The sequence below is a fragment of the Herpailurus yagouaroundi genome, unplaced genomic scaffold (genome assembly GCF_014898765.1).
Source record: "Herpailurus yagouaroundi ecotype Mexico unplaced genomic scaffold, PumYag 29, whole genome shotgun sequence".
Lineage (NCBI taxonomy): Eukaryota > Metazoa > Chordata > Mammalia > Carnivora > Felidae > Herpailurus > Herpailurus yagouaroundi.
Genome location: NW_024412377.1, coordinates 63,021,877 through 63,036,633, shown reverse-complemented (window position 1 = coordinate 63,036,633; position 14,757 = coordinate 63,021,877). Strand labels below are relative to the sequence as shown.

The 14,757-nt window shown below is 46.6% G+C and overlaps 1 protein-coding gene and 1 long non-coding RNA gene across 2 annotated transcripts in view; both read right to left on the bottom strand.

Annotated features, from left to right (window-relative positions):
* The window catches only part of CREBRF (CREB3 regulatory factor), a 58,509-nt gene extending 55,813 nt beyond the window's left edge, over window positions 1-2,696 (bottom strand). The window contains exon 1 of the mRNA XM_040445187.1: window positions 2,568-2,696. The gene's annotated coding sequence lies outside the window, so the exon portion shown is untranslated. The remainder of the gene's footprint in view (window positions 1-2,567) is intronic.
* Window positions 2,697-7,251: 4,555 nt separating this feature from the next.
* LOC121011132 (uncharacterized) lies at window positions 7,252-13,178 on the bottom strand. Its single transcript, XR_005781505.1, has 2 exons — window positions 12,624-13,178; window positions 7,252-7,601 (listed from the first exon to the last, which is right to left on the bottom strand). It is a non-coding gene; the product is annotated as an uncharacterized LOC121011132 (long non-coding RNA).
* Between the last annotated feature and the right edge of the window lie 1,579 nt (window positions 13,179-14,757).

The following is a 14,757-nucleotide window of genomic DNA, read 5'->3' as shown; positions in this document are numbered from 1 at the left end:
TGTATAGTTCACCACCACCAGGGAACCATGCAAGTTATTCTTTTACTCCTTAAGCTGGCATCCAAGAGCCCACACACAGTGAACCAGTAAACAAAGTAGGCCATAATCTTTCTAAGTTTGCTTTCACCTGTCACGACAGAGAATGGGATGGTAAGTGGAACATCCAAAATCTCTTCTTCTGGATGTATTCAGCCTCTTCTATGCTTACTAGTCTAAAAATCCCAAAGTTGGTATGTAAGTCATAGGGAAGAATTACAGTCAAGTTAAGTCCTGCTGGATCTATTTGCCATTCTTCATTTATTTTATCTAAGTAAGCACTAGGCCCAATGTAGTGCTTGAACCTGACCCCGAGATCAAAAGCGGCATGATCTACCCACTGATCTAGCCAGGCACCCCTCTTTATGCCATTCTTCAAATAAGAAAAAAAAAAAAAAGCTAATACTTTCTTGCTATAAAAGTTGTATTTAAGAACTGACGTCTGTTAAAAAATCAGGGATTACATTTTTACATATCATTCTTAACAGTACTGAGTCTATCATGTCCAATTAATACAGAAATTGACAAATCATTTATTTACCGATTATTATTATTCTCCAGTTACAATAGGAGATAAGGCCTATTCGTAAATACAGACAACTCTTGAATAGCCTCTGCTTGATACCCTAAGTGTTTACCCAAAGATGCATCAACACGCAGCCTGGTACCCTCGACAATACCAGTGCAGTTACAGGTTGTAAGGTGACGTGAACATAAATCTAAATCAAGCATTTCATAAGGCGACGGGATGCCAAAATAACCAGGAAACAAAGTAAAATAACTGATTTTCTAACTACTCATACCATCTCCCCCCTTCATCTTTGGTGCTTCCCTAGCTATTTTGGATAAAAAGAAAACGGGGGGAAATATTTAACAGTACAATCAAGTGACGACCAGTTTACCACAGATGACCAGATTTACACAAAAGTCTTCTCTTCTGCTTTTTAAAAAGGAAGTAAGTCAGATCTTGATCCTATTCCTCACCTGCAGGATATTCAGAAGACAAACTCCTAAAGAGCCTTCAAATGTAAATAATTTTCTGAAGGCTGTTTTCTCATGAAATTGATTCACGTGAGCTACAGATTTATGTTAGCAGGAGGGGCAAATTACTCCTAAGACTGGACAAGCAAGTGCGGGGGCGACCTTCAGAAGGTACCCTGATGAAAACATGGAAACCCCACCCAGCTCTTAACTTTCTCGGCTTTTTCTAGTCCCGGCTTCTGTGCAAAATCCAGAGAAGCAGAACTTCCTCCTCACTGCCTGCCTCTATCTGAGGCCTTGTGCCGAAATTCAGACCGCTAGTTATCCAAGTACCTTCTTAAGGTAGTCGTAAGGCTCAAGCCCGCTCAGAAAACAGCAAAAAGGTTTGCTTTCTTGGATTAGAAGAGAGCAATTACAGGGTTTGGCGGCCGTGTTTGTCAGGAAGGGTAGGGCAGAGAAAGAGGGAGAATCCAGAGATTGAGCTCCATCTAGTCCCAGGAACCACCCCCATGGGCGGCTAGACTGCCCTCGGTACTTCCCTGCCTCCTCTGCTCGGGAGGGGAGAGCGGTGGGTCGGGGTCTGGCTCCCCTGAGCTACTTCCTGGTCCGATCGGACTCGCCTTCGGACACCCGAAACGCCCCCGGCCCGGCTCCCTCGCCCTTTGCCCTGTCTCCTCCCCTCTCAGTGACCCACCACCACCGGTCCCCTCCCATCTAACATGGCCGCCCCACCCGGCCCACCCCCCGGCACAGCCAAACCAACTGGGGGAGGGGGGGGGGTCCGCGGCACCGCCTCCCCCAAGCTCATTGGCGCGGCAGTCTCCGTCCGCCTGCCCCATTGGGCCGAACGGCCTGCCACTCCGCGCTGAGGGCTCCGCCTACGAGCCGCTTCAAGCTGCTTTGAGAAGACATATAAACAAATCCCGGGAGGGAGGCCCCTCTCGCCCGTCTCTGGGGCGGAGACGGGAAGGGGGAGCGGCTACCCCAGAGACACCCCTGCTTGGAGCCCCCCCCACCCCCAGCTCGCGCTTCCTAGTCTCTTGCCTGCACGGTTCCAACCTTAGTGGACCCGGCCCTTCCTCACACGCCCCTCTCTCTCCTCCCCCGCCAGCCTCGCCTCCCCTCCCTTCTCCGGCCCCTCCCACCCGCTCGCTTCTCTGACAGGCCGGTTGCCGGCAGCCACGGCCCCGGGCTTGGAGGCAACAGTGAAGGGCCGGGCGGCCTGGCAGGACAGACGCCTGGAGCTGCCCACCCCCGGTCTACCCTGCCGCCCACCCGTGGGTCCCCTCTACCGCCGCCCCGCGCTTTTATATAACCGTCCCGGGCCGGGGGTGGGGGAGGGGAACCGGGGACCCCGTGACCGGCAGGCGGCAGCCTGAAGCCCGCGCGCCCCCAGACTCGGCCCTGGTCCCGGCCCCCGCCCCGCGCCGGCCCGGCTCAGAGCCCCGGCGCTGCTGCCTCGTAGGCCAGCGGCCCTCCTCCGCCCCTCGCCTGGCTAGTCCTCCAGCCCAGACCCCTGCGGGATCTGGGCGGAGGGCAACGGAGCTCACCTGTGCGTGTGGGGGCGGCTCAGGGGCTCGGTCCGGTTCCGCTGCAGGGGCCGCGGCCCCTCTCCATGCTGCCTCGGTTTGTTTTGTTTATGTCCTTCCTGACGGGTTCCCGGAAATCGCGTGACTCGCCCCCCTCACGTGGGCCGCGGCGAGGAGGAGGAGGGAGGCGGGGGCCCGCCGGCCTCGGGCCAATCGCGAGACGCTCTGCAGCCGAGCCAATCAGGAACTCGGCCCGGCAGGGCACCCCTGTCACATGACGCCGGAGGGGCGGATTGCCGGGAAAAACCAGGAAGAGGGGGCGGAGCGGGGGCTTGGCGCCTGCCACTGCTGCGTGGGCGTGGGCCGACTTTGCTACCCAGCCACACTCACGTTTGTAGAGGAGGTTCATTTACAATGACTTTCCCATCCAGCGTTTTATCTGATCTCACAGCTACACGGTGAGGCCTGAATATACGTATACCCGTTTATATTTATGTTTATGCCAATTTGCATTTACATTCGAAGTTCAGTGAAACTTGAAGGGGGCTCCGGGACCATAGTGGCATAAGCTTAGGAGAGGAATTGTATCGACTGTTTTAGGTATGTCCTCCACATCTGAACCTCTTAATTTGCTGAGACTGACCTTGCCTTTAGTCTTTCGTTCATTCAATTAATATTTATTGCGTACGTAAGCCCCAGACACTGGGATCAACTATATTGCGTGCACATTTGAGAGAGAATACCTGTACACGACTGTACAAACAGGGTGCTAACTAGAAGCGCCTACACAAACAAACCTTCATAACACATGTGCCTGAGGTTTTCTTGTGCTCCCTAATCCTGTTGATAACAATAGCCACCCTCTGCTCCTGAACGTGTACTGTGTGGTGGGCTCATCATCTCATTTAGTTCACCCTACAGGGACGCGCAATGGTAATACACACATTTTTGCAGAGGGGGAAATTAGGGCTCAGTGGGATTACTTGCTCAAGGTCAGGCAGCTAGTAAATGAACCAGCTGGGTCCGGAACCCAGATCTGTTACCATAGCCTGTGCTTCCAGACTCCTCTTTATACTTCTTAAGGGCACAGAAGTTATCTTCTGAGCACAGAACAGAAATATGACTTTAGTAGCCATGGAGAAAGGAGGATAGGAGAACAGAAATGCTTGGCCAGATTCCCTCAGGCTGCCATATTTCTCTTAGGAATAATTGCCTTAGAAAATGTGGCTCCTCTTTGCACAGACCTAGGAAAGTAGTATAATGTCAATGTCAAAACCATGGACTTTGTAATTCAAAGACTTCTAAAGATCATAAACTTCAAGAGGGCAGGGACTAGCCCGGTTGTTTATCCTCTACCTTTCATGACATAGACAGTCATTAAATACTTGTTGAATAACATGCTGGATTTGAATCCCTGCCTCTACCATATGTGAACCAGCACAAATTATTTAACTTCTGTGAGCTTCCTCTGTAAGTACCTCATGGGGGTTGTGAGAAGTGAGTGGAAAAATTCACCAGGTACTTACCACAGTGCTTCGCATATAGTGAGCAGTTAATGAATGGTAGTATTATCAGATTGTTTCAAAGACATCATTTAGAAGATGTACTGTAAACTAAATAGCAAGTAAGGGTAACTCTAGACTTTAGCAGTTTAACAGCCACTAAAATAATACTTTTGTAAACAATATTAATAGGTGGGTATATGTAGATACCTAAGGGGAAAGTAAACCTCACCTCTGTATCCTTCAAAATACTTTAGGGTCTCAATGCCCAGTGAAGAAATAAGTCTTTTCCCTACTGCACAGGAAGTAGCAGGATTGTAATTATTTTTTTTAAGTCTAACATACCACATTCTAATTTTCCATATCAACTGGAGTTTAAAATTGAAGCATCAATAGAAAAACTGGCTTGGGAAATTTGGGCCAGTTTCCTCTCACTTGTTCACATTTTGATTCATGTATTAAATCTCCATGGAACACATCACAGACTATCCTTTCACGTAATACTATGTTTGGAAAAACTCCAGCTGATGGTTAGCTCTTCCATTGTTCCACTGCCCTTTTGACACATCATTTTCACACTTCTGCTGGGCAACAGTTCGCTGGGATCAAGGAGCAGCCTGATTCTTCTAGCACGGGGCTCTGCCATTGAAGGGGTTCACTAGTGAGTTACATTGGATTCCCGACTTTGCATCTTCCCTTGTCGTGGAAAGGACAGTTTTGACTAACAGAGACATCACGGTTTGTTAATGACCATATCTTGCTCTGAAGTGAATGAAATCACTGACTGCTAATTGATTTGTGTTTCTCTGGGTTTTATCCTGCCAGATTGTGCCACAATCAAAATTGGCAGGAAGTTGGGACTCTGGAATAGCATTGGCTTAAGGCTCAGGAGCCTCTTGTTCTAGCCACAAAGTAGAAACCAACTGCCATCACCACTTCTAAAGTGCTTAACCTTGCTTCTGCAGAATCATTTACATAACCTTCGTCAAAAAAAATATATATATATATATATATATTTTTTACACAAACATGACACAATGGGGGACACAATGCAATACTTAGGACTCCGCTGAACTCTTAAAAATAAATTATTTTTTTTTTGATTAGGTAACATATACACAGCACAAAATTCAAAAGGTACAAAAAGGTATTCAGTGAATAGTAAATCTTTCCCCTACCCCTGTTCCCTGGCCATTCGTTTTCCCCTCTTAGAAGCAAGCACAAATGCCCATGCTCTGTGTTTCCTACCAGCGATATTTTTTTTTGGATATGCTGACATTTCACCCACTTTAAACCTTAATGTATTTGAAACATTGTTCTTGGACCCAAGACTTCAATTTGAGCCCACTTACTATAGGATCCAAGGTGAGGGGCTGGACCTCTCTGGGTTCCGATTTTCTCCTGAAAATAATTAAAATAATTTAAATGGTTGCCACGGGTCCTAGCTTGACTTACGACCTAAAGTTTGCAATTCTTCATTCAGAGCACAGACTGAGCCCTGCCTGCTGATTATGTACATATTTAAATGAGTGTTATCCTTTTGAGTCTAAGTATTTTCTTTCCAGGCCCCTGTGGACCTGTATGATACCTGAAGATTTCACAGCTTCAGAAGTGCGATTGATTAACTCAAAGCTGGAAGATCTCCAGGAAAAGCTGTGTCCTTCTCGCACTTTTAAAAACTGATTTTATTCCTGAGGACACTGGAGCATTGCTGAGGGTGAATCTAAAAAATACTAATTGATGGTTGGCAATCGGCACCCGTCCCTCATTTACTTCTCCTAAAAAACATTCTTTGGGGGAAGAAGAGTTCAGTTCTTCCCCTGGCCTAAACCTCTCCATAGGATGCAGTATTCTTTATGTGACAGCTCTGAGCTTTGGTTTCTTCTCCCAGAAAGTCCCCAATTCTGTGCCAAGGCTCTTCTCCACTCTATCTGTTACTTCTTTACCTTGATTCCTCACTCCCCATATGGAGAACCAGGCCTACCATGGGATAGGAGCTTAATAACCTCTTATGGTCCAAATCCTATTTATCCTCCGTGGCTCAAGATCCCACATCTTTTATGAAGTCTGTTTCTACCATATCTACTACTGCCCTCATTAATACCCTTTCCGCTACCACCCAAATGAGCACTTAATGTACTTATTGCTTTGTACAATTCGTATCATGTGTTATTATGTCCTCAATCAAATCGAGGCGCATACATTTGCAGCAATTTGTGGATGGAACTGGAGGGTATTATGCTAAGTGAAATAAGTCAGTCAGAGAAAGATAGATATCATATGTTTTCACTCCTATGTGGATCATGAGAAACTTAACAGAAGACCATGGGGGAAGGGAAGGGGAAAAAAATAGTTACAACAGAGAGGGAGGGAGGCAAACCATAGGAGACTCTTAAATACAGAGAACAAACTGAGGGTGGATGAGGGTGGGGGAGAGGGGAAAGTGGGTGATGGGCATTGAGGAGGGCACTTGTTGGGATGAGCACTGGGTGTTGTACGTAAGCCAATTTGACAATAAACTATATTTAAAAACATAAGTAAAAAAAATAAACCAAGTGGCATAAACACTAATATGTCCTTGAATTAGGGAGAATGCAAAGCACGTCACTAGACAGCATAGTCAATCAAGCCTGTGCTTAGTGGTGAGTAGGGGAAGAGAAGAGAGAGAAATAAAATGACAAGTTGAACGTCTCATGTGTGCATGAAGACACAGTCCTCGCCCTGGAGGAACCCAGAACCTGAAGGAGACTGACATGAAAAGCTTCCAATAACAACAACAGAGTTTATAACAGGGGAGGCCGCGGTGCAGGGGTTAACAACAAGATACCTATGTGTTTCAGGGCCACTTTCTTGCTAACGTACTGGGGCAAGGCACAAACTAAGCTGACTGTTCCTTGATTTCTGGCGTAACTTCCCTCAGGTTGATTTTGAAAATCAAATGCAGAACCTGATGCATAATGGTGCTCAACAGTCTTGGCTCTCCCCTCCTCCACCTTCTAGGGAGGAATGTGACCAGAAGCTTCTTAGAAGAGAAGCAGCAGCAAAGGGAAAGTAGCCTGGCAAGAGAAGGCAGCCAGCAACTCAGACTGTTTGGTGATTCCATTATCTTCCAAGGCGGCATTCCTGTCAAAATTGTTTTGTCTGTTCCACTAAGACTGAAAACTTCTAGGACAGCTAGCAGTTCCTGTGGGATTTTGTTTTTTGCTTTGGTTTGGTTTTTTTGTCAGCACTGAGCTGAACATACATTGTTAGTATCAGCAACTCTAACTGATAGCAAACCAGGAAGCCAGAGAGTGAGAACAATCTAGCATTTGTTGTAGGAAAGATTCCCAAAGGACAGGTACAACAAGACATTCTTCTTGGTGAGGCCCGAAGTAGGCCGATAAAAACAGCAAGTGGAGGAACAGATTGATAAGCAGCAGGAACCAAGACCTGTAACTCTGATAATAGATTGCTGAGCTATGGATGGAAGTGTGCTCCGAAAGCCTCAATCCAGTGTAAAACTATGAAGCTGGATTTCCACATCCAGCAAGTGAACAGTCCAGAGAGGTTGCTAGAAGACAGAAATAAATAAGAATAAAAAGTTCAGAGAACTCTGGGTGAAGTGGGGGGGGGGGGGTCCTGTGTATCCCAGGGTTTTTTTTGTTTTCCCTGCAAATTCGCAATGTCATAAATTTCCCTGGTGTGACAGCAACACCAGGGAAGGTACCACCAGTGTTTTCACCCTGGCCTCACAGGGTCCAGCCCAGGAGTGAAATGTGTAAAAGAAATGGGTGCCATCCTCTACACCTGTTCTTACACACCAGTCACAGCAAGACATAAAGCACGTTAACAAACCTGAATGCCAAGTGCAGGTACTATCCTGTTAGGAGGGGAAGATGCATGCCTTGGCCCCCATACCTCAGTGCCCACCTAGGCCCCTGCAGGGTGCCTGCCTTTCCATATAGACCCTGAGGACATCTTAGCAACCTGGTGGGCCCACCCATCATCACTCAGGCTAAAGCCAGGATCATGGCTGCAGGAGTCCTGATGACCTGGCCACAGCTCTTCCCTGGTGCCCCTACAACCAGTCAGCTTGGCATGAGGGGGCTTCTTGCCCACTATCCAAGCATCTCTTCCCAGCATGGCAAAACAAGGGAGTCACCTTTGGGAAAACTGGGAGTCGAGGTGGAGACTGAAGTGAGATTAGGACAAAGTAGGGGGAAGTTCTCCTCTCCTTCTAAAAAAGGAAGTAGTAACAGTAAGCGGCCCCTGTAAACACCACGGGAGAAAAGAGGACCAGATTGGCGGTCTTTTCTCCCGCCTGGGGGTTGGGGGGACACAGAGGAGTTGAGACTATTAGAAAGGGGAGAGATGTGCGATACTGCTCTTTGCCCCGTCCTGCCCCAGTTACAGTCTGGTGAATGGTAAAGTCCTTAGGGCCTGGCACACAGTAGGCACCAGGGAAGGATCAGCTATTGTTGGTATTTTTTTTTTAATTTTTTTTTAACATTTATTTATTTTTGAGACAGAGAGAGACAGAGCATGAATGGGGGAGGGGCAGAGAGAGAGGGAGACACAGAATCCCAAGCAGGCTCCAGGCTCCGAGCCATCAGCCCAGAGCCCGACGCAGGGCTTGAACTCAAGGACCGCGAGATCGTGACCTGAGCCGAAGTCGGACGCTTAACCGACTGAGCCACCCAGGCGCCCCTGGTATTATTTTCTTAAGTAAACTCTTTGCCCAACATGGGGCTCAAACCCATAACCCTGAGATCAAGAGTTGTATGCTCCACCAACTGAGCCAGCCAGGTGCCCCTACTGTTGATAGTACTAGTAACAGTGGTTCTGAACCTTTCCAGAGGTCTCATGAAAGCCATATACTTGCTCCCGGGAAAAACACAGACAAGTGTACATGCACCTAATTTTGTGGATTTCAGGTGGTAGCCTCTGGGTGAAACTGGCTAAGTCACGTAACCGCAGTATCTCCAACTGTAAAATAGGAATATGTCCCACTTACTCATAGGATAAGGTATGTGAGGAAGCTGTAGGGGAGGGCGGTGCTGACTGCTGTCCAAGCCAAGGCGGCATTTTCCATGGGTCCCCTTTAGATTCCTCTTCTTTCTCTGCCCACCGCTTAAGAGAGGATGCTCCTAGCCTCCAGCCCAGACTGCGTCTCTGCTCACTCTACATGCTCTTCCTGGCCCTCGTAGCCACACTCACAGGTTCAGTTATCTCCATGCTGGTGCCCCACACCCCCACCTACAGCCCGGGTTTCCTGCTCAACTTCCAGAGCCACATAACAATTGCCCACTGGGTATCTGCACGTGCATACCTCTGGTGCTGGCAAATTCCATCTGTCTACAACTAAACTCCTCACTGCCCTCATCTCAGTGAAAGGTTCCAATGTCCACCCAGCGGGGAACCTGGACTCCTTCCTGTCCCTTAATTACCCCTACCCCTAACATCCAATCAGTCACCTGAATATGCTAGTAAATATGCGCTAGCCCCCAAAACACTACTTCTCTGACTCCATTTCATTCCTATTACCATAACCCAGGATACTTCTCTCTCGCAGACTCTTGAAACAGCGGCATCAGTCGTTGGCCTAGCTCTTAATCATCCTTTGGGTTTACCCTTAAAGGTCACTTCCTTCAAGAAGCCTCCCGCTACCAGTGTTTCTAGTGCTCTTACCCAGCAACCAGTCCGTCCTAAGGCACAGGACCTGGCTACCTCGGGCTCCACCCACCAGAGACACCCAGTGCCAGTTGTCACCCTGCTAAATTCTAAGCTCCAGGAGCCCAGGGGGAGTCTCCTGCTTCCCACTGTTCCGAGCAGCTAACATCGGGACAAAGAACAGGAGCTGGAAATACCTGTTGAGTGTTGCTGAAAAGCTTTTGTGGCTTGCACAGTCACACTTAGCTTCTCCACTCCGGCTTCCTCAAATACATCGCCTACTTTTACAAAACATCTGCTCTGCTTGTTCTGTTTTGGAGTGGCAACCCACAGTGTAGTACCACACTTTGGACAGTGTAAAGAAACTATGGAAACCATGTCAGAATCCTGACTGGATTCACGTGGGTAGCAGTATTAGTCGTTGAGCATCCTTAGCCACTAGAATACTCCTGTTTTATGGCTGGCCGGGGGGGGGGGGGGGGGGGGGTGTGTGGTGGGGGTGAGTATTGGGGGGGAAAAAGGGCCAACACATTTCAAAAGGAGGAGGTTTTTGTTAATTTTTTTTTTTCAACGTTTATTTATTTTTGGGACAGAGAGAGACAGAGCATGAACGGGGGAGGGGCAGAGAGAGAGGGAGACACAGAATCGGAAACAGGCTCCAGGCTCTGAGCCATCAGCCCAGAGCCCGACGCGGGGCTCGAACTCACGGACCGTGAGATCGTGACCTGGCTGAAGTCGGACGCTTAACCGACTGCGCCACCCAGGCGTCCCTCAAAAGGAGGAGGTTTTAACTGAAGTGGTGACACAGCCTGAATAAAAGACTTGCTTGGAGCACTTGGGAGGGAAAGAACAGTGGGGCTTATTCTAATGCATGTGGGACCCCAGAACATTAATACCCCAGGCTTCTACTTTTCTATGTGGGCAGAATCGAAATCAATGCTCCCCTTTCATTTCACCATGCTGTCACTGTGAACACCTATACAAAAGGAGGCCAGAATTTTATAAGCTGAATGCTCTGTACTTTGTCCTGCACAATGGAAACAGTTAATCAGAATTGCTATGTGAACTTGCTGATTTTTATTGATTCAGAATAGCTTCAGTGTTTTAATAGAGCTAGTTGACTTCATTTCCCCTGACGCTGAATTGCTCTCAAAGAAAAAAAAAAAAAAAGTGCGTGTGTTATATAATGTTTGAAGGAAGTACTAACACTATTTTGACAACGGTCCCCTCCAAAATGCCTTCCCTCTTACCCCCGATTATGAATACCATGCTCTTTTTGGAAAATATACAAAGCCATAAAAGAAATAATCATTATCAACATTTTGGTCTGTTTCTCACCAGGCTTTTTGCTATGTACAGAAGTTAAAAATCCTTTTTCTCTTAATATTCTATTATCTTTTGTTATTAAAATAATTGTTACTGTTTTTTACTCAAGTATTACCTTTCCATAGGAGAACATGCTTTTTTAAAAAGGAAAAAGAAAATTTTAATCACTTATGATTCCCATCCAGAAGCAATGTTAGTAGTTTTCTCTTTTCAATCTCATTTCTAGGCATATGTTCCAGAAAAAAAAGAAATTGTTAAATGCACCATATTCCTTCAGTTGGGTGCAGTATAACTTATTTAAGCCTCTCCTTAAGGGCATTAAGGTATTTTTTCATTCTGTACCATGATAAATATCCTTTACAATGGTATTTTATACTGTGATTTTTTTTCTTTGAAAATTACGGATTTTTCTACAATTAATTCCATCCATTCAACTCTTGAGAAGAAGTTGAAATAAAGGGGCAAGAAAAAAAAATACATAACTTTTGCCTAAGAGCCCATCTTCATTTTAAACACGTTTGTTCTCTAGGGGCACCTGGGTGGCTCAGTCAGTTAAGCGGCTGACTTCGGCTCAGGTCATGATCTCATGGTTCATGGGTTTGAGCCCCACATCAGGCTCTGTGCTGACCGCTCAGAGCCTGGAACCTGCTTCGGATTCTGTGTCTCCCTCTCTCTGCCCCTCCCCTGCTGGCGTGCTGTCTCTCTCTCTCTCTCTCAAAAATGAATAAAACGTTAAAAAAAATACATTTGTTCTCTGAACAGGAGGGAGCAAGGATAGGGTGGTGAACCCATTCTAAAATGCCTAAATATGTATTTTAAGATATAATTTAAATATAGTTAATAAAAGAGCAATTGACTCTTCAAATTTTTCGGAAAGGAAATCCAGGGCCAAATCTCCCATGAGTCCAAGCACTGTTGTTAAAAAACTGCCCAGAAGAAATGCACAAAATGGTGCTATATCTGAAGCAATGTCAAAGTAACATATGATAAAATTTTGTTGGGTCAGTAATAAGGATATAGACATCATTCTATGTTGAAAGAAAACAAGGAAAACATTGTTAAAAGCAACCAGTGCCCCTCAGATTACATCTTCAAATCATGCTGGAAATACTCCTGTCCTGGCAGAAGGGCTCATAGAACTCGTGTAGAATCTGGAAGGGCAGGAAGGATGTGGTCCAGACATTTATGCTATGATGGTTTCTAAGAGATCTATCTCCCTGCTGAGAGCTCACGCCTGGAGCCTGGAGCATGCCTTTTCTTTTTCTATGACCCAAGCACAAATGACTAATCAAAAGGTAAACCAAATGTAGAAGAAAATATCAGTTGGCTGCCCCTCTGGGGCTTATCTTAATAGGAAAGTCATCAGGGGGTCCCAGCGGTTTTGTCGTTTCTTTGCAAAATACACTTTGTGTATTATTAAAATTTACAAATCATCTTCACCACCACCATCTGATTTGGTAATAACTTGGATAGCAGAAAGGGCAGGTATTGCCCCATTCTGTAGAAGAAAAAAATTGAGGCTCATAAATTAAATGATTTGTGCAAAGTTAATCCAGCTTGCAAGTGATGCAGTAAGATTGCAAACCTGGGGCCTCACTTAGTCTAATGATCATACCAGGAGTCCACACTGTGTTCACCTGGACAGGCTTTGTAGAAGGACATTTTCAATATCCTCTCAAAGGGCTGGATGGAGCTCCTTCTAAGCTGGGGTCGCGACAATCACCGGAGCAAGTGAACTGCCAAGCAGAATGTGATTCACAGCCATCCATCCATCTCAGACAATGGGCCATGCTGTAACAAAATGGGTCAGTTACTAGGAATGAGGGGAGGAGAAAACATGTATCTGAGTTTATATACTGGTTAACATTAATATTCTCAACACTTTCATAAACAAGGAAACAGGCTCAAGAGTTGTGACTTCCTGGGCAAAGGGAACTCGACAAGTTTCCCTCACGGAATCTGAGCTGATTCCCTCATTTCAGCAATACCAATAAAGCTATGAGGTGACAGAGTGACCCTACCTGGCCTTTAGGGGCTTGCAATTATCTAGGAACTCTTTGATCTCTAATTTGGGTAGGAAAGGAGGTCCTTTCCTCTTCTTCGTTTCAAAAAAAAATTTTTTTTAATGTTTATATTTGAGAGAGCGAGCTCGCACAAGGGGGAGAGAGGCAGAGAGAGAGAGACACAGAATCTGAAGCAGGCTCCAGGCTCTGAGCTGTCAGTACAGAGCCCAACGTGGCGCTCAAACCCACGAACCGTGAGATCATGACCTGAGCGGAAGTCAGACGCTCAACCAACTGAGCTGCCCAGGCGCCCCTACTCCCGTCTTCTTCCATAGGCTTTATGCTGAGGCCATCAGGGCCTCACTAGCAGTAAGTCCCAGTAGGGTTTGGAGAACCCTTCCAGGTTCACGCCTGAACTATTACCTCATTAGGGCCTTTTCCTTCCCTAGAAGGCTTACTGAGCAGAATGCTCCCTTCTGGGGGACAATCAAAACCTCCCTGGCACAGAACCAGGCCCTTCAGGGCTCTCATCCTTGTGTTTCACACTGTTACTAGTGCAGCCAACATACTAATCTTCCTGACTCGTGTCTGTAGGAATTGGATCCCAGCAAGTGGCAAGCAAGCCCTAGTGCAAATAGCAATGTAATCCAGTTGGTTTCCCAATGTCTAATTGAGAGCAAATGGCAAGTAAAAAAAAAAAATGCATCAGTACAAAGTAACAGAACAAGGCAGAAATCAGGGACTTGGATCAGCCAGGGTCATGACCTCTGCCTTAAACTAGGCCATTACATTGGAAATGTGTCAAAATATGATCATGAATGCTGCTCTCCATCACTGCTGCAAGCACGCCATAGCTAAGGTCTGCTGTCCTAAAACTATGTAGGCTCCCTATTGGCTAATGCAGCATGCTGAACTCAAGCCACGTGAAAGCAGCACTCAAAGAAGTGCCACTACACAAGAGACATCACAAGGCTCAGCTTCAAAACCGTGGTGGTTTGCAAGAAAGCAGTGCAGGGTGGCAGTGGGAAGGTTTTAGACGGACTCCCCCGCCCCCAGGGATAATGGGGTGCAGAGCCTGGCGAGAAGAATCTGGGTGGAGAGCTGCAATGGAGTCACGCTTCCCCCACGGCTAGGGCTCAAAGACTGTGGCATCCTTTTATGTGGCCACCGTAATCAACTGCATTGCCTTCTTAAATGACAGATATTAAGGGTCAAGTGAACTGCTCTAATGGGAGACAGCCTGGCAGAAGTCTTCCCTTCTACTCGAAGCTCAAAGTTGGCTCCAACTGTGGGAGAGTCAGGGTAGCAAGTGAAAAGGGCTTTCGAATGGAAATTACAAAACCAGGGATCCTACTCCCTGGTCTGCCTCTGAGCAGCTACATTTAACTAGGCAAGCGATTCTCCCTGTCTGGGTGCAGATTGCTTATCTATAAAACGATGGGGTTAGCTAGCATTTGTTACCATGGTCCCCTCCAATGTCAGATCTTCAGGGTTTTATGGATTCCATGAAATTGGCTACCCTTTTGCTGGAAATGTAAAGTATGTAGTTGCCTCTCAGGAAAATCTGAAGTTCAAAAAGTAAAGAATGGAAACAAAGAAATGAAAGCAGGACGGTCATTTCAACTCGAAACTCTTTTGTCCTAAGAACGGCAAAGCAATGAGTTCAGATAGTCGGGGAGGAATAGAAAAGCACAAACTGCAAAACAGGAAATCCATTCTTGGCTTGGC